This window comes from Moschus berezovskii, chromosome 20, assembly GCF_049115385.1.
Source record: "Moschus berezovskii isolate FMDL1 chromosome 20, NW_MosBer_1.0, whole genome shotgun sequence".
Lineage (NCBI taxonomy): Eukaryota > Metazoa > Chordata > Mammalia > Artiodactyla > Moschidae > Moschus > Moschus berezovskii.
This window is the reverse complement of record NC_142479.1, coordinates 66,010,686-66,029,088: the sequence shown is the minus strand read 5'-3', so window position 1 is coordinate 66,029,088 and position 18,403 is coordinate 66,010,686. Positions and strand designations below refer to the sequence as shown.

At 49.5% G+C, this 18,403-nt stretch overlaps 1 long non-coding RNA gene and 1 other non-coding gene across 6 annotated transcripts; both read right to left on the bottom strand.

Annotated features, from left to right (window-relative positions):
• Nucleotides 1-1,774: 1,774 nt before the first annotated feature.
• LOC129544676 (uncharacterized) lies at nt 1,775-13,468 on the bottom strand. 5 transcript variants are annotated; one of them, XR_008683503.2, is made up of 7 exons: nt 12,986-13,468; nt 12,725-12,847; nt 11,144-11,376; nt 10,700-10,747; nt 5,177-5,331; nt 4,118-4,243; nt 1,928-3,503 (listed from the first exon to the last, which is right to left on the bottom strand). It is a non-coding gene; the product is annotated as an uncharacterized LOC129544676 (long non-coding RNA). The 5 variants fall into 5 exon arrangements; XR_008683505.2 differs by having other exon boundaries at nt 1,928-3,235; XR_008683506.2 differs by having other exon boundaries at nt 1,928-3,230.
• Nucleotides 12,502-12,688, bottom strand: LOC129544837 (small Cajal body-specific RNA 16). The gene has a single exon (XR_008683581.1).
• Nucleotides 13,469-18,403: the final 4,935 nt, after the last annotated feature.

Here is an 18,403-nt window from a genome sequence, read left to right as displayed (position 1 = left end):
AATGGTCTTTACATTTTTAAATAGTTAAAAAAAAAAATACCTCAAAAGCAGAATACATTGTGACAAGAATCATGTGAAATTTAAATTTCAATGTCCTGGGACTTCCCTGGTGGTGCAGTGGCTAAGACTCCGAGTTCCCAATGCAGGGGGCCTGGGTTCGATCCCTGGTCAACAAACTAGATCCCACACGCCACAAAGATTGAGTATTCTTCGAGTCGCGACTAGGACCCAGTGCAGCCAAATAAATAAATAAATTCTATTAGATCCAGCATTGCTTATTTGTTTATGTACTGTCTGCGGCTGCTCCCGTATCACAATGGTGGGGTTGAGGAGTTACATCAGAGACTGAAGGCCTACAAAGTCCAGACTGTTTACTCTCTGTTCCTGTAAAGGAAGTGAGTCACCCCCACCAATGTTTATTTTTCTAACAGCGCTCTGGGTCGGCTGGGATCATCTCCAGGCTGCAGGATGGCTTTGGCTTAGCTCCTCCTGCATCCTTCTGGGACCAGACTCCCTGAGTCTTCTCAGGGCGATGGAGGACATGTAAACCAAACACACCGCACCCTAAAGCCCTCAGCTGGACCCCACATCGCATGTACTCTGCTCACTCTAGCAGGATGGGCTGCAAAGCCACATGCCCAGTTCAGTTCAGTTGCTCAGTCGTGTCTGACTCTTTACGACCCCATGAACTGCAGCATGTCAGGCCTCCCTGTCCATCACCAACTCCTGGAGTTCACCCAAACCCATGTTCCACTGAATTGGTGATGCCATCCAACCATCTCATCCTCTGTTGTCCCCTTCTCCTCCTGCCCTCAATCTTTCCCAGCATCAGGGTCTTGTAAAATGAGTCAGCTCTTTTGCATCAGGTGGCCAAAGTATTGGAGTTTCAGCTTCAACATCAGTCCCTCCATAGTGGAGGTAATGGAATTCCAGTTGAGCTATTTCAAATCCTAAAAGATGATGCTGTGAAAGTGCTGCACTCGGTATGTCAGCAAATTTTGGAAAACTCAGCAGTGGCCACAGGACTGGAGAAGGTCAGTTTTCATTCCAATCCCAGAGAAAGGCAATGCCAAAGAATGCTCAAACTACCACACAATTGCACTCATCTGACACGCTAGTAAAGTCATGCTCAAAATTCTCCAAGCCAGGCTTCAGCAATAAGTGAACTGTGAACTTCCAGATGTTCAAACTGGTTTTAGAAAAGGCAGAGGAACCAGAGATCAAATTGCCAACATCCGCTGGATCATCAAAAAAGCAAGAAAGTTCCAGCAAAATGTCTATTTCTGCTTCATTGACTATGCCAAAACCTTTGACTGTGTGGATCACAATAAACTGTGGAAAATTCTGAAAGAGATGGAAATACCAGACCACCTGACCTGCCTCTTGAGAAATCTGTATGCAGGTCAGGAAGCAACAGTTAGAACTGGACATGGAACAACAGACTCGTTTCAAATAGGAAAAGGAGTATGTCAAGGCTATATATTGTCACCCTGCTTATTTAACTTGTCTCAGAGTACATCATGAGAAACGCTGGGCTGGATGAAGCACAAGCTGGAATCAAGATTGCTGGGAGAAATATCAATAACCTCAGTTATGCAGATGACACCACCCTTATGGCAGAAAGTGAAGAGGAACAAAAGAGCCACATGGCCAAAGGGCAACAATTTCTCATTCTGATACTGAGAGGGAGTAAAGAATTAGAAGCAAAGATTTCACCGACCATAGTTCCAGACCTAGGATTTGCAGTCAGGGTTGTCTGACTCTGTGTGCTCAGCTCTCTACTACGCTGACTTCTGTCCTGGGCAAATTATTAGAGGTACCATAAAAAAAAAAAAGAAAAAAAGAATGGGAAAACCATGAAGAAAAAGTATGCTTAAAGATGTTATTACCGAGACCAAGCTCATATTGCTTGCCACGTGACAGACCAATAAATCGAGAGACGAGTTGTTGGGGCAAAGAATAGTGGCTTTATTCAGAAAGCTGGCAGACCAAGAAGATGGTATACTTGCATCACAAAGAACCATCTCGTGTCAGAATTCAGGCTACTTTTATACTGAAAGGGGAGAGAGTGAAGGCAAACATTTCCAGTCAGCCTCTGGAGGGGAGGTGTGCATTTCTTCCTTCCTGCAGTCATTGACAGGTGGGCCTGGTCAGAATGTTGCCTATGAGCGAAACAAAGGAGCACGCATGCGTGCTAGGTTGCTTCAGTCATGTCCGCCTCTTTGCGATCCCATGCACTGTAGCCCACCAGGCTCCTCTATCCATGGCATTCTCTAGGCAAGAATACCGAAGTGGGTTGCCATACCCTCCTCCAGGAGATCTTTCTGACCCAGGGATCAAATCCACATCTCCTGTGTCTCCTGCATTGTCAGGCGGGTTCTTTACCACCAGCACCACCCCGGAAGCCCCTAAACAAAGGTATTTTACTTTAGAGCTCGTTACCTAGGAGGCAGGGTTCCCAAAGATGGGCCATTATGTGTAATTTAAGCTTATAGGCAACATCCCTTTAGTGATGAACTCAGAATACAAAGATCCTTTCCTATTACAATGTTTCCATCATTCTCTACCCAGAAGGGCTCTTCCCCAGCACCTCCGGGTACCACCCAGCACATCACCGTGTAGGAAGTCACCGGAAGAGACAGCCACTGTAAATAAAGTCACAATGGCTGCTAAAGAGCCTTGGGAAGGCTCCGCAAGTGCTCGCAAGAGCAGTATGTCCTTCAGGACTACCACTGCCAATAACTGAACGCACGCTGACAGGAAGCAGAAAAATTCTGAAGATTGTCATTTCAATTACCCAGCAGGCATTCGCAGTGCAAGCTTCTTTCAGAGTCAGAATATAAATAAGTCATGTGTGTCTGCAAGCCCTTACAAATGAGAAGAAGGAGATGGGAGAATAAAACTTTACGATTACCCCTCTGCCAGTTTGTTGTTGTCTTTTTTTCACCAAAGCAGGAAGCAGCAGACCCACTCCAGAGCCTCCTGGTGGTGAAATCTGAGGCCTCGCGGGAGCCAGCATCCATTAAGTATGTGTTGTGCTGAGTGACAAGGCTGGAAGCAGCATGGGAGAGGATGATGGATAGATGCCCCGGCATCACAGCAACCTCAACGAGAGTCCCGCGGCCCGAAGTTGATTCTCCATATCATAATGGAATCAGACACTTGCCAAGAAATCGACAGGAGGGAGAAAGAGTTTACAAAACACGCGCATGCTACTCGTCCTGCAGCTGCTGTTCTGAAAGAAAGACGGGAGACCAAACATGGTGAAGGACCTGGTGACCCCGACATGTTGTAACACATGGTGAGATGGGGTAGGTTTTCTCTTCAAGCTCCACTGAGAATCGAAGAAGCTGAGAAATGGTGGACATAGAGGATCTCTGAATAACTACATCAGAAATGCGGTACTCGATGAGACGTCTTCTCAGTTCAAATCCCTACGGTCATTGTCCCGAATGGTGCTCCAGACCAAGATCAAGTATTTCTGGGCAAGTATCTCTACTTACCTATGAAGAAGAATAAAAACTATTTATCAAGAATACAGTTGTACCAGGCACAAACTGTTTTACAAACCGGATTCCATTTAACCCAACCTTCAGGGTGGGCCTACCTCAACCCCTAGCTCACATGGAGAGACTGAGCCTGAATCAGAAAGGTTCGGTGACTGGCCTGAGGCAGCCCATGCGTCTTAATTTTTGATGCATTGCAAAGTAAATTGTTGTCATCTGTACTCTTCTCCTGAAGAACTCAGCATACATATCATTAGCTAGAGCTATTCCTTTATATTTTTTTTTACTTTTGAGATAAAATTTGCACACAATGAAATGCCCAGATCTGAAGTGCACACTCACTGTGTCTTGACAAACTTGTACATTGTTTAACCAAACCTCTGTCACTATATGGAGAAATTACATCCATATAGTGGCATTACCTCCCCCCAGAAAGTTCCCTTCTGTCTCAATAAATTTCCACTCCCAACTCCTGGAGGCAAAGGAGATGTGATAATGTGCAGATGATGGATAGTATCGGATCCACTGGTCTCAGCAAATACTCCATCATCTGGAAGCATCTGAACTCAAGAGAGCAGGAGGCTGGCTCATCTGAGGTTCACGGAAGCTACCTGATAAGGAGTAACCTCCCACAGCGCAGCTGTGCTGTCTTCCAGGCTTTGGTAGGTGTGCCAGACTGATGGCAGAGATGTGGGGCTGTGTCCACAGGCGCTAGAACACACCGCCATCACCCGGAGCTGTGAACACAGGAGCAGGAGTCACTGGAGCCACAGTGGAGCTGGCTGTCACACTGAGCACGACAAGCAACTCCTTGGTACTTCACAACAACCCAGAAGTACCAGGGAGTCAATGTCAAGAAGTCAACTTGAACCCACGGGGGACACGAGCCAGTGAAATAGCGCTTCCTGTGTGTCCTTCTGAGCAGACAGTTCTGAGATGCATTTCATGAGGCTCCTGAGAAGGTCCTGGTCAAACCAGACACCAGTCACCACCCGCAGCGGTAAAACTGATGATGCGTCTTGGATTGGTTTCCCTCCTCTCCTGTTCGCCACACCCCTCACTCTTGCCCACTGGGGTTACTTCCCGAAGAAGACTGCTTCCCAAATAAGCTGCGGAAGATTACTTCCCAAGCCTCTGTCTCTGGCTCTGGTGTGAGTGTGTGTTGTGCTGAGTGGGAAGCAGAACTAAGACTCTAGTATTTGTTGTTGCCTGTTTCTTTATTAAGGTATAATTTTATACACTAAAGCCCACAGCTCTTAAGTGTCCAGTTTGATGAGTTTTGACAAATACATATACATCCATGTAACTGACACTCCCCAATCACTGTAGTCTTGCCAGCGCCTGAGAAAATCCCCTTGTACTCTTTTTCAGTCCAGCCCCAGCCCCAGCCCCCAGAAGCAACCACCATTCACATAACTATTCCTGTGGATTCGTCTTGTCTGTTTTGAACTTTATATAGATAGACTAAATAGGCCATATAGTCATTGTGATGGTAGATGGAAAAGAACAGAAAATTCTTTGTCACTCTCTGACAAGAGGCCGGGTCTATTCCCCTTTCTCTTGAATCTGGCTGACCCCGTGATTTGTACTGACAATAGGATGCTGTAGAAGTGGTGCTGTGATCTCCACGGCTGTGATTTAAGGAGTGTGCAGCTGCGGCGTTCTCAAACCTGGATGCCCGCTCTGGGGGGTGGTGCTGGCAGAAGTGCTGGCAGCAGGTGGAGAAGGGCCATGAAGGTCTGAAGCATCATGTAGCAGGTGTCCAACAGGACATCGAGACACGGGAGATGCCGCTAACAAGGTACTTAAAGGGCGCCGGAAATCCCTGAAAATAAGAAAGGTGAAAAATATGAGTCAAGCAGGCAATTCAAGGAGCCAGGAAAAAAAGACAGCAGAGTAAAGCTTAAGAAAGTAAGATAACAGAAATAACAAAGGCAAATGCAAAAACTCATGAAATAGAATACAGAGAGCATCAATAAAATAAGTTTTTTCTTTGAAAAACTTACAAAAAACTTGAGCCAAGAAAAAAGGTAAGACACCGTATCAAGAATGGAAAAGGGGATCTAACTCCATGTGGGAGACATTTAACAATTTATTTATAACTACTGTGGGGACTTCCCTGGTGGTCCAGAGGTTACAACTCTACTCTTCCAATGCAGGGAGCGCAGGTTCAAGCCCTGGTTGGGGAACAAGGATCCCACATTGCTGCAGGTCGTGGCCAAAAGTGGTAAAGAATCTGCTTGCTGATGCAGGAGACACAGGTTCAATTCCTGGGTTGGGAAGATTCCCTGGAGAAGGAAATGGCAACCCACTCCAGTTTTCTTGCCTGGAGAACCCCAAGGACAGAGGAGCCTTGTGGGCTACAGACCATGGGGTTGCAGAAGAGCTGAACGCGACCTAGTGCCAACAACTATGAACGGCTTCCTGGGACCACACCTGAGGCTAGCTGGGGAGACAGGGAGGCACAGCCGGCACCAGGCAGCGGACACAGCAGGAGGGCCCAGAGAGGCCGCGGGAGCAGGAAGTCGCACCCCACTCCCCTGAGAGGGGCTAAATTACAATTTTCAAAAGTTGAACACAGCACTTTCACACATAGAATGGACATATGTAAGTCACTGTTTCCAGCTCATTAATTAATGAGGGAGCTGATAAGATGTTAAGATCAGCTGAAAGGAAAATCTGAAAATCAGCCATGTAGACAGGCAATCCGAACGCGCGACCGAATTTGCTAACAAATGCAGAACTGGTCGATGGGGCAACAAAAGGTAATGTCTGAGGTTGTCTTTTCCAGATGACAGAAGCCAATCCTATCTGTGTGGGACGAGATCCATTTGCATCGCTGTGGGCAAGAACTATTTCCATTTTCTGCAGCCCAGTTTCTCCCCCATCTGAGCTGTAGCGCAGCCTCTTCAAAAGAAAGACGAAGGTCCGGGCAACCCCTGGGGGTGGGCCGCACCTGGCCTGCCCAGCGTCTCCTGGCCCATTTGCAAGTCTCGGGCAATTTCTCTAGACAGAGGATTGTCTCGCTCGGTCGGTTCACACCTGCAGGACAGAGAGCGCCTCAGTCCAGAGCATTAGAATGACCTGTGCAGTGTCCAAAGATCCAGGTCCCAGGCCACACCCCGGACCCTTCAAAATCTGTATCTCTTGTCAGTGGTGCCTGGCGGCAGAATATTTATTTATTTTTTGTTTACTGACTCGGCTGCACCAGGTCTTGCTTGCAGCATATAGAATCTAATTCCTTGACCAGGGTAGAAACCAGGGACCCTGCATTGGGAACATGAAGTCTTAACCGCCGGACCACCAGGGAAGTCCAGAGAAGTCTCTTATTTATTTTTTAAATATTTTATGTATTTACATTGGCCCCATGTGGCACACGGGAATCTTCGTTCCCTGGCCAGGGATCGAACCTGGGTCCCCTGCCTTGGAATCACGGAGTCTTAACCACTGGACCACCAGGGAAGTCCACATCAGGATCTTTAAAGCTCCAGGTGATTCAGAAGGGCAACCGAAGTTGAGAATCACTGCCCAGAGGACATCCAAGCAGGAGCTTCAGGCTGGTAGCCCACCCTCCACTCCCACTCCTCCTCACCCCCTCCCAGCCTCATCCTCTGCCCTAGCCTGCCCATCCCTCTTTTCCTCTCCTCTCCCCAGGCCTGGCATCCCTTGTGCCTCGGGGGCCAGTCACCCCTACCACCATGCAGAGGGGGCCAAGGACACCTCCCCTTCCAAAGCCCCCTCCCCCAGAGGTTAGTCCCAGGAGACCGCCTCTTGAAAGTGTTTTGCTTCTGGACACAGAAGCAACCACAGCTTGAAAGCAGCAAATAAGAAGAAATCTATCATCCTTAGGAAATTGGTTCCTGCCACCCCGCAGAGTCACAGCAATCAGAGGGGCCCTTCAAGTGCCCGGCGAAATGAATAGGTTTAATAGTGATGCACCAGCTGTCCCCGGGACACTTGTAAGCACGAGGTGGGTGGGCTGTGGGACTGCCCCTACCTCTCTGGCAAGGGCTTAGATCAGGCACTTGGGGGATTCGGTCCCTAGCGATTCCTTTCACAAAAAGCAGGATGGAGCCGGTCTGGTTTTGGACTCCAGATATGTTTTCAGCTGGACTCACATCCCATCCTGGAGAGCAACCTGGAGGGGCTGACTGGGAAGGCAGGGCTGACCTTGACTAAAACTGGCCAGCTTTCCTGGCAGCCAGAACCCTGAGTGAATTTACTAGCCAGAGGGTGGAAGCAGGGAGCAATGGCTGGTTGGGAGTCCTTCCCCCCAGAATGACCTTGAAGACATCCCAGATCCCCGCAGATCGTGATGGCAGTCAGGCAGTTGGGGACACCCACCAGCATTTGTCCAGTGACCTCAGGCAAGCCTAAGCCTCTAAAAAAGCAGCTCAGTAATACCTAGGCCCTGAGGTGGCGCTGAAGATCAGATGACCCCAAAGACAGGAAAGCCAGCCTCTACATTGTGACCTCACTCCCTCCCTCCCTGGACACCTGAGAATCAGGGCAAAGGCTTGACTCGCCTGCAGGTCTCAGACGTGCCCCTTCTGTGGTGGCAGCCACATGTGACCACTGGGACTCAGAGTGGGGCTGGGGCAAACCTAGACGAGCCACAAGTGTAAAATACACACTGGGTTTTGAAGATCCAGTTTTCTAAAAAAGCAAAATGTCTAATAATTTTTGTATGATTGCACACTGAAACTATTTTTGGCACGTGCGTGTGCGTGCATGTTAAGTAGCTTCAGTTGTGTCCACCTCTTTGCAGCCCCATGGACTGTAGCCTCCAGGTTCCTTTGTCCATAGCATTCCCCAGGCAAGAATACTGGAGCGGGTTGCTGTGTCCTCCTCCAGCGGATCTTCCCCACCCAGGGATCAAACTGGAGTCTCTTGTGTCTCCTATATTGGCAGGTGGGTTCTTTACCACTAGGGCCACCTGGGAAGCCCATTGTTGCCATACTGAGTTAAATAAATTATTACAAGTAATTTCACGTTTCACTTTTTTAACATGGCTATCACCAATCTAAAATTTTTTGTGTGGCTTGCGTTGCATCCAATACTGTCAAGAGTCCTCAGGGCCACCATGGGACTCTGTTCTGGCCCCAGCTCCTTGGTGTGCCCTGCCAGCTGCCATGGCTGCAGAGCCCCAGACTGACTCCTTGAAGCCCACCCTACACAGTGGACCATAAGATGCTGCAAACTGTAACCCAACACACCTGGGTGCCTCTACCCCCGCCCCCATCCCTGAGGCCACCTTCTCTACATGTGTGAGCAATTCTTCAGGAACTGCAGGCCACACTCTGCCCCATCTTTGCTTGGGGAGACTTGGTGAATGGCCCTGGGGAATGAAAGGCCTGTTTTCCAAGGGGTTTCCACTCCCGAGGACTCAGAACTTCCTGGCCCTTGCTCTACATCCTGTTACGTTGGTGGTACCTTCCCAGCCCCACACCCACTTCCTCTCACAGGGCTATGCAGAGGCTTTTGCCTCGGTTAGGGTAGCCAGATAAAATACAGAATACCTGGTGAAATCTGAATTCCAAACCAACAACAGAAATTTTTAAAGTCTTAGTATATCCCATGCAATATTTAGAATATACTAAAAAAAAAAAAAAATCCGTTTATCTGAAATTCAAACTTAACTTGGGCAGCCTGTTTTAATTTGCTAAATTTGGCAGCCCTGCTTGGACTACGTCTCTTGAGTGGGCTGTGGGTGTGTAGTGCTAAGAGCATCCACTCTGGGTTCAGGGTCTGCCTCTGCCAGTTCTGTATCCCTAACCTCGAGGCCTCAGTTCTCTGATCTGCACAATGGAGACGACAATCAGGAGATAACAATCCCCGCTTCATATGGTTGTTGTGGGGTGAGATGAGATCGGCCTCAGGAAACCTGGCCATCCGAAGTACTCCCCTGCTGTGAGGAAGAGGGGACACGGCAGTGGGCCAATGTACAGCCATCAAAGCCAGGGCAGGATGCTCTCCTCCCTGCAAAGGAGGTGTGCTGGGGGTGTCAGGTACAAAGGGGCACATTGCCCATGACGCTGCAGCATTCAAACTCTGGGACCCCCTGGACCCCAAGTGGAAGGGTCCTGCTGGGTGGGTTGGGAAGGCAGCCTCTGTCTGCTGCACCCTGGGACTGCTCGAGTCCCCTGACCTCAGATTGAGGACAGACAGGGCCACTCAGAGAGGTGACAGGGCTTCACCAGGTTCTGCTGGGCCTCTCTGAACCACTACACTGGAAGAGATGAGCGGAAATCACCCAGCTAAGCATCAGGCAGCCCGCCAAGCACCCCTGGGCTTGTCTCCTCCTCTGGATCGTGACTTCTGCAAGCCGTGTGGGGACAGAGGTGGTGACACAGGGGGTAAGCTTGACAAGGCCAGTGGAGCAGGCTCTGGAGGGCCTTGAATGCCAAGTTAACTCTATAGAACTCACGTGACAACGTGTGTATCGCAAGTGTTTGCCTGAGCCTGGAGTCAGGTGTACAGCCACTGACAGCAAGCCCCGGATTACAGCGTGGCCTGGGCTGGGGGCCCTGCTGTACCGCAAGAAACTTAAGACCACAACAGAAAGATGGCCTGACAGTCTGATGATGAAACTACCACCATCACAGCTCAAGACACAGGCTGGTTTTCCTTCTCCACATCAACAGGGAGAAATATTCGAAGACACTGGAACTTGGGAGAATCTCTGCTGGGAAGTATGGCCCCACCCAGTGCCAGCAGAGCCCCCAACCTCTGTAACACAAAGCCCCCAGGTCCTGCGATGTGTATGCGCCCTGGGTGTGTGCTGGGGGTGGGGGTGCCTCGCTCACTGAGAAGCCTGGGTGAGAGTGGGGTGCTCAGGGATTAAGTCACAGGTCCAAGGCACTTGCATCCCGGAGGGTGTATGACCTTGAGCTACTCTTCGGTCGGAAACTGAGCTGCTCACTGTGCCCCCGGAGGCCAAGGGCACACACTCAGCACAGAAGCCGTGACATGTATGGAAAATTTCCTTGGGGTCTGACTCCTTTCATTTATATTCACACAAAACTGGATCTTAAGCAGGTCAGCATTCAAAAATTATGGAGATAAAGAATGAAATCACACAAACTCAGAAAATGCTAAAACACAACTACTATATTTCAGGCACAGAGAACCAGGCAGAAACAAACTCAGCAGGTTTTCATTCGGCAAGCACACACCTCTTCCAGTGAACTCACCTGCAAAGAAAGTACAGTGCATCAGTTCTTCGTTCAACTTCAGCAAGTCTGAATATTCAGAGAATTTAAAACTGTTTTAATATGATAAAATACTCTTCAAAACATAAAATCTACCTAAAACCCAGAACACGATGTGGCTGGTGCCCACCCTGCAGCGACCCAGCGGCCCCCACTCCTTCCAAGTCTACAGGCTCCATCGCAGTGACTTCCTAACAACAACCCCCACAACCACCCCAAGGACGCCCGGGCATCCACCAACCACCACGTGGGGCCCTCAGAAACTTGCCTGTACCAGGCACAGTACACTGCCCTCTGACAAAGCCTCCAAACTCAATACCAGCCCATCTACCCCTAGATTCTCCTCCCACTCTCTCTCACTGGGCAGTCCCCCAGTTTGGCCCTAACTCTTCAGCTCCCCGACCCTCTCACTTTCACGCTTCCCACCTCCTGTCACTGATCATCCGCTGGAAACGGCCTTCACTTCCTCACAGGGTTACATCCTGCCAGGTCCCACTGGAAACTTGCGTTCCTGGGGTCAAGCACTTCCTGCTGTCTACCTCTCTGCACCCCAAATCCCAGGGACCACACTTTTCTTGACGTTCCCTCCAAAGCAGAGGTGTAACACAGACCGCTGCAGGGACTTCAACGTGATGAAGGATCGCTTCTCCATCAGTGTGCTGACAACGAAACAGGCAAAGACAGGAGAAGGAGGAATGACGCTTCATGGAGCAGGCTGACCACACCCAGGAAATGAAAATGAAAAGCAGTTCCACTAGCAGTTACTGTGTCAGATCCCCAGCAAAGACCAATAGGAGGATTCTCTCCAAGTGGAACTCGTCTTGGCCTCTGTCCAGAAAGTGAAAGGGCTCAGGTGTCACGATTCCAGTAAGGGTGGCACTGTCCTTCCAGTAACTTTTAGACTTGCACTGTTCCACGCAGCAGTTCCTAGGCACATGTAGCCATTTACATTTAAATTAACACTGCAGGGACTTCCCTGGTGGTCCAGTGGTTAAGAATCCACCCACCAATGCAGGGGACACGAGCTCGATCCTTGGTCCAAGAAGAGTCCCACATGCCATGGACCAACTAAGCCCATCGCCACAACAAAGACCCCGTGCAGTCAAAAAATAAAACAAAACTTCACTCCACGATTGTGGCCGCCCTACTGAACAGCACAGACACAGACCATTTCCAGCATCACAGAGTTTTCTGCTTGACTGCTGCTCTGTACACTGGGCTCTTTTGAAGTAACAGTTTTTAGCACATCATCTTGTTTAAAACCCACACTGACCTCCTCTTATTCTCAGGACAAAGCCCCAAATCCTCAAATGAGCCGCAGGCCCTGCGTGGCCTGTCCCTCCCCCACCTTTTCAGCTTCATTTCACACCACTTTCCTTACGTTCTGGGCTACGTGGCCGTTTTTCAGTTCCTCCACTAGCCAATAATAGCTAGGCCACTGGGCCTTTGCACATGCTGCCCCCTGGCCTTCCCACCAAACGCCTATGCATCCTTCAGAGCCCACTCAAGGGTCTCATCCTCAGGAAAGCCTTCCAGTCTCCATCAGGTTCTTTGAGATATGCATTCTTGTAAGACTGTGCTTTCCTTCAGAGCATTAGTATCAGCTTGAATTATACTCTCTTTAGGGTTATTTCCCCAACTAGGCTGTAGTTTCCTGAGAACAAGGTCTGTAACACCTCTGTGTCCCTAACACTTAGCTCGGTGCCTGGTCAAAGTATCATAAAGTATTGAATAAAACAAATATACATGAACACTGTTTATAGGTTTTCTTCTTTCAACGAACGTTCTGTTTGCAGTATCATACATGATCATCAAACTGCTGCTAGAATGTTCACACCTGTTACTGCAAATTCAAAACCCAGGAAAAAGTTCTCCTAGGAATTTACTTTAGGTCAGGGTCGGGCTGCCTGGTACAAGGTTGCACCCACAACTGGGCAGGTTCAACAACACAGGAGCCTCTCCCCAGACCATCGGCCTCAGGACCCTGCGTCTCCAACCTTGACCTACCTGGATCCCCCAAACTGACGTCACTCCGAATATGCTCTAGGCTCGCCGCAGAGGAGTAGCGAAGGTTGCAATGCCTTCATCCAACCGCCGGGGGCCAGAGAGCTCTCATCTTCTCATAAAACCCTGGGGAAAGAGATCCACGTGCTCTAGAAGAGTAAGTTTCATGAATGTTTACACACCCACTAAGCCTCATGCTGCCCTTCCAGCCTGGGACCCAAGGCTTTTCTAAGGGGTGCAGCGCCTCCTACTGTAGCCTCTCACCCCGATCCTGGTGCCTGAGTTTGGCCTCTTCCGTCCAACGCCCAATTTCTATGCTGGGAGTGATTCCTGAAGTCCGGTTGCCGGGAGCTTCGTCAGCGCCCCAGGCCGGGAACTGGCGCCGCGGACCAGCGTCATTCCGCGGGTTTGGGGTTCGGCCAGCGGGTGGGAGCGAGCGAGCACAGCCCCTCTGGCACCACAGAACACGTGGCGGCCCTGCCTTCCCAGTCTAGAGTCAAAAGCAGGTTCGAACACGCACTTCCGGCCGTAAGTGTCGGCTTACCACAGAGACGGCAGCTAGAAGATCTCCTTAGCGCCGAAACTGGGTCCTCCATGGCCGCCTTAAAGGGGCCGCAGCCGCGAGATGTTGGAGAGGAGCGCCCTAGCTTGGAGGGGAGGGCCGCAGAGCAAGGGAAGCAGGAAGCCAGCTAGGTTTCCGGAATGGAGCCCATCCCGAGGCAGGGAATAGATACAATGATCACTTATGTTTTCCAGGTGGAAAGAGCCACGCTGCAGAGGTGAATTACTCACCCAAGTTTGGCCAGCCCGGAAGCCACTGGCCCTCTCTGTGCTCACAGCTGGGCAGGTTCAACAAACAGGAGCCTCTTCCCAGACCATCGGCCTCAGGACACTGCGCCTCCCCACTAAACCTACCTGGAACCCCCCAAACGACGTCACTCCGAATATGCTGTAACCAGCAGTCTTGGAATCTGCCTTCAGGCAGGGCGGGCGCTCTGGTTAGCCACAGGCCCCCACCACTCCCTACTGCTTTACATCTGTTGTTCACATTTATAGCACCTGCGGTCCCAAGAGGGTGCTTGAATTTGTGACTAGGGGTCTCCAGGCTAAAACCCCCAACTTATTGGCATTCAAATCCTTCAGAATCTAGCCTTGTTTGCCACCACTCTCTCCCTTCCTCAATTACAGGGAATTTCTCACCATGCCCCCTCAACTCCCAGCTCCGCCAGCCTCATCTTCTGGCAAGGCTTGAAGGACAGGGTTTGTTTTTGCACGTGTAGTTCCTCACAGAGCCCACACCTGCGTGCTGCCCACTCCAGGTGCTGAGTGATGTGGGAGGAGGTAAGGCAAGCCATCAGAAGACTCTGTTTTGCTACTTACCAGGTGGTTTAACCTCATGGGCCTCTATTTCTCTGTTTGTGACATAAAAAGGCTGCAGCATGTCCCAGCCTTCATTTATCAGTAAACCTCTGTTTTTAGATGCAATATTTTTCAGAAATCCAGTAGTTAATACAGATAAACATTTAAAAACCCAACAACAGAGACCAAAAAAAAAAAAAAAAGCCCAACCATTTAAAAATGGACAAGTAATTCAAACTTATCTCCAAAGAAGACATTCAACTGGCTGATAATCACATGAAAAGATGGTCAACGCTGGGACTTCCCTGGTGTCCAGTGGTTGGGAATCCACCTGCCTATGCCGGGGACATGGATTCAGTCCCTGGTCCAGGAAGATCCCATGTGCCTCAGAGCAGCTAAGCCTGTGCACCGCAACTACCGAGCCCGCGCTCTAGAGCCCTTACGCCATAACTAAGGAAGCCCCGGTGCTCAGGGGCCTGTGCTTGGCAGCAAGAGAAGCCGCTGCAGTGAGAAGCCCGTGCACTGCAAGGAAGAGCAGCCCCCACTTGCTGCAACTAGAGAAAGCCGTGTGCCACAACAAAGATCCAGCACAGCCAAAAATAAGTAAATAGTTTTTTTTAAAAAATGGTGGTCAGCATCTTTAGTCATAAGGGGAATACACATCAAAACCACAATGAGATGCCATTCATATCTAGTAGGATGGCTGGAAGCAAAAAAATCTGAAAATGAGAACTGATGGGAAGAACACGAGAGAGCGCAGAGGGAGGGAGAAGCCAGATGACAATCAGGAGCTCAGTGTGGCTCTATCCCTGGTGGCTTTCCTGGTTGGGGCGCCTGGTAATGTTCCTGGAGAGATGCCTGGGATGGGAGAGAGTGTGCCTAGAATAGCAGGAATGCCTGGGCTCAATGGAACTTTTAGTGATCCAGAGATTTTCTTGCAGCCATGCAGGATCCAGAAGTTACTGTGACCTTCCGGGATGCAGCCCAGAATCCGGCAAAGATGTTGAAATATCGGAGCAACCCAAAGGTTACGAATCTCATCGGTATTGTCAGCCAAATTTGGAGGTCAAGCATAAAGCCCTTCTTTTAATTTTATCTTTTGGGGCCTTTTTGTTTGTTTTCTCTAGGCATCATACCCTTCTGACAAATAAAGCCCCTGCTGAAGGAAAAGCAACTTAGATCACCTAATGGATGTCACAATAATACGAACCAGTGTATCTCTGACCTTCTTATGAAGAAAGCTGGGGTACTTTGAAGATAATTCCTACTCCTCTGCCCCAAATGCAACTGAAACATTCTTACAGTGGTTTGCCATTAGGGTATTCATCAAATAATGTTTTCCTACTAGAAATTAAAAACTTTAAACCATTTTTAAAACTTAAACATATTTAAAATAAAATTTTTAAAGAATAATAACAAAGAATACGAATGTATGGAAGAAAAGAAACTGGATAAAGTAGGAGATGCTCTGGGGGAACCGAGAGAGCCCCCATGAGGCCTTGAGCTCGCCTGGTTCCAGAGGTTTCCCATAAGTTCTGTGGACTGCAGGTAGCTCAGACAGTGAAGAATCTGCCTGCAAGGCAGGAGACTCAGGTTCAATCCTTGGGTCAGGAAGATCCCTGGAGAAGGGGATGGCTACCCACTCCAGTATTCTTGCCTGGAGAATCCCATGGACAGAGGAGCCTGGCGGGCTCCAATCCATGGGGTCATAAAGAGCCCATAGAGCAGAGGGTGCCACTATGGGACAATGCCAGGACTCTTCCAGCTCTCGGGTCCTGGATCTCAGAGTGAAAGGGAGCCCTCCATAGAGTCAGACACACACCCTGGCCTTGGGGGAAGTTATGGTTTAGGGGAAAGGTTTGCATGAACCCCAATGCTAGAAACGCTATAGGGGAAGAGCTCCCGGGAACGACTAGTGACACATAACTGTCCAGATCGTTCTGCAATATCCCCAGGGAGACAGGACAGAGGGTCCTCCAGTGGAACAGTCTCCAGGGCACTGGACATTAAACAAACATGTCTTTGTGACCTGTCCTATTTCCATCTGCTGAAATGCTACCTGGATGTGGGTTCTAACATATAATTTTTTATTTATTTATATTTATTCTTTCCTATCCTGGGTCTTTGCTGCTGCGCAGGCTTTTCTCTAGCTGTGGCAAGTGGGGGCTACTCTTTGTTAGAGTGCAAGGGCTTCTCAGTGGTGGCTTCTCTTGTTGCAGAGCGCGGGCTCTAGGCACATGGGCTTCAGTAGCTGTGGTGCTTAGGCTCAGTAATTGTGATTCCAAGGCTCCAGAGCACAGGCCCAGTAGTTGTGGCGCATGGGCTTAGTTGATCCACGACATGTGGGATCTTCCCAGACCAGGGATGGAACCTGTGTCTCTTATACTGGCAGGTGGACTTTTACCACTGTGCCACCAGGGAAGACCCTGGATGTGGGTTCTTAACAGAAATTTCGGCCTTTGTCTGTGACTGCACCTCAAGACAACAGTTTTAATTTTTTCTTTTCCTTTTTAACCATGTTGTGTGGCTTGCAGGATCTTAGTTCCCTGACCAGGATTCGAATCTGGATCCTGGCAGTGAGAGTGAGACAGGAGATAGGCCCCAGGGTGAGCAGCTGGAACTCATTCCCTGTGGACAGAAGCTCTGTAACGTCAGGAGCGAGAGAAGAGGCTGGGCCCTGCCCCAGATAAGAGATGAAAGTCCACACATTCCTCATTCTTGAAGTCAAGGAGACCTCCCTGACTACACACGCGCAGAAAGGCTCCTTGGAGGTCAAAAAGGGAGAAGGGTGCTTCCCCACAGTAAGTGATGCCAACCTACCCGTGGGCCTCTTTGCTAGAATCCATCTTGGTTGAGAGATGCATACACATGGGAGGACCCTGAGATATGCCAAATACAGACCAGGCAAAGCACGATGATTGGCCAAAGGAAACCTGGAAGAAATGCCCCGTAAAAGTGATTCAAACTACCGCAGGGGCGCTACTCTCTCTGAGCCTGCCAGTGTGGCCATCCACATGTCCTCTTTTTCCTCCTAATAAACACTTTACAGTTTCATTACTTTCTTTCTGTCTTTGTGAGAATTTATTTCTGCAAAGCTGTACAGTGTCACTGGCCCACTGGTTCCTTGTGGGTGTGTGTGTGTGTGTGTGTGTGTGTGTGGTTCAGTTGTGCCCAACTCTTTGTGATCCCATGGACTATAGCCCACCAGGCCCATCTCCATGGAATTCTCCAGGGAAGAACATTGGAATGGGTAGCCATTCCCTTCTCCAGGGGATCTTCCTGACCCAGGAATTGAACCCCGGTCTCCCACATTGCAGGTGAATCTTTACCATCTGAGCCACCACGGAAGCCCTCCGTGGTCTAGGGGCCAGGATTCAGTGCTCTCACTTCTGTGGCCTGACTTCAATCTCTGGCTGGGAATTGAAACCCTGCTTCAAGCCGCTGCAGGCTGAGGCTACCCAAGATCAAAAGGGCTGAGTCCTAACCACTGGACTGCCAAGGGATTCCCACAACATCTGTCTTCATTAGTTCTCTAACACGACGAGTGTGCTGGGCACCTGAGCGGGTGGTGGAGGGAACTTTTGAACCCACGGAGGAGACTCGTGAGAACACTTCGTGTGGCTGATGGCACACACGTGGCTCCTGGAATGTCCCCCAGCTGTCTCCTGATCACTCCGTTGCAGCCCCTTTGTGGGGTTGGCCTCCGCTGGTCGAGGCAGGGTGACAGCGCGCTTATTTTCCCCAAAGAATACCTGTGTGTATATATAACAGGCTGCTGAGTCCTATGGGTGAGCCTTACCATTTATGATGTTTGCTCCTCTGGATTATGTAAGAGGGTTGAAGCAGGCAGGACTCCAGTCCTTCAAAAAACACGCTACTTTAATAGTTGTTGTTTAGTCATTAGGTCATGTCTCTTTTGCGACCCCATGGACTGCAGCCCACCAGGCTCCTCTGTCCATGGGATTTCCCAGGGCAGAATACTGAACTGGACTGCCTTTTTCCTTCTCCAAGGGATCTCCCTGACCCAGGGATTGAATAATAGTAGCAATGCATAATTAAACATGTGGTCTCTAAGAAGTCATTTTTTTTATGTTAAAAATGGCCCTGGGACCCAAAAGGACTATAACAGAAAACAATAAACAATAGGCTAAAGAGTAGTTCTATGAAGTTGAGATTTTGAGCTTCTTTCTTCGTCCACTAGAGGGTGGAATCATACACCAGACTGTGCTGTCTTTTGTAATTTGGTATAGAGTTTTTTTGCATTTTGTGGGAGTTTGTTTTGTTTCTTGCCTGGAGAATCCCAGGGACGGGGGAGCCTGGTGG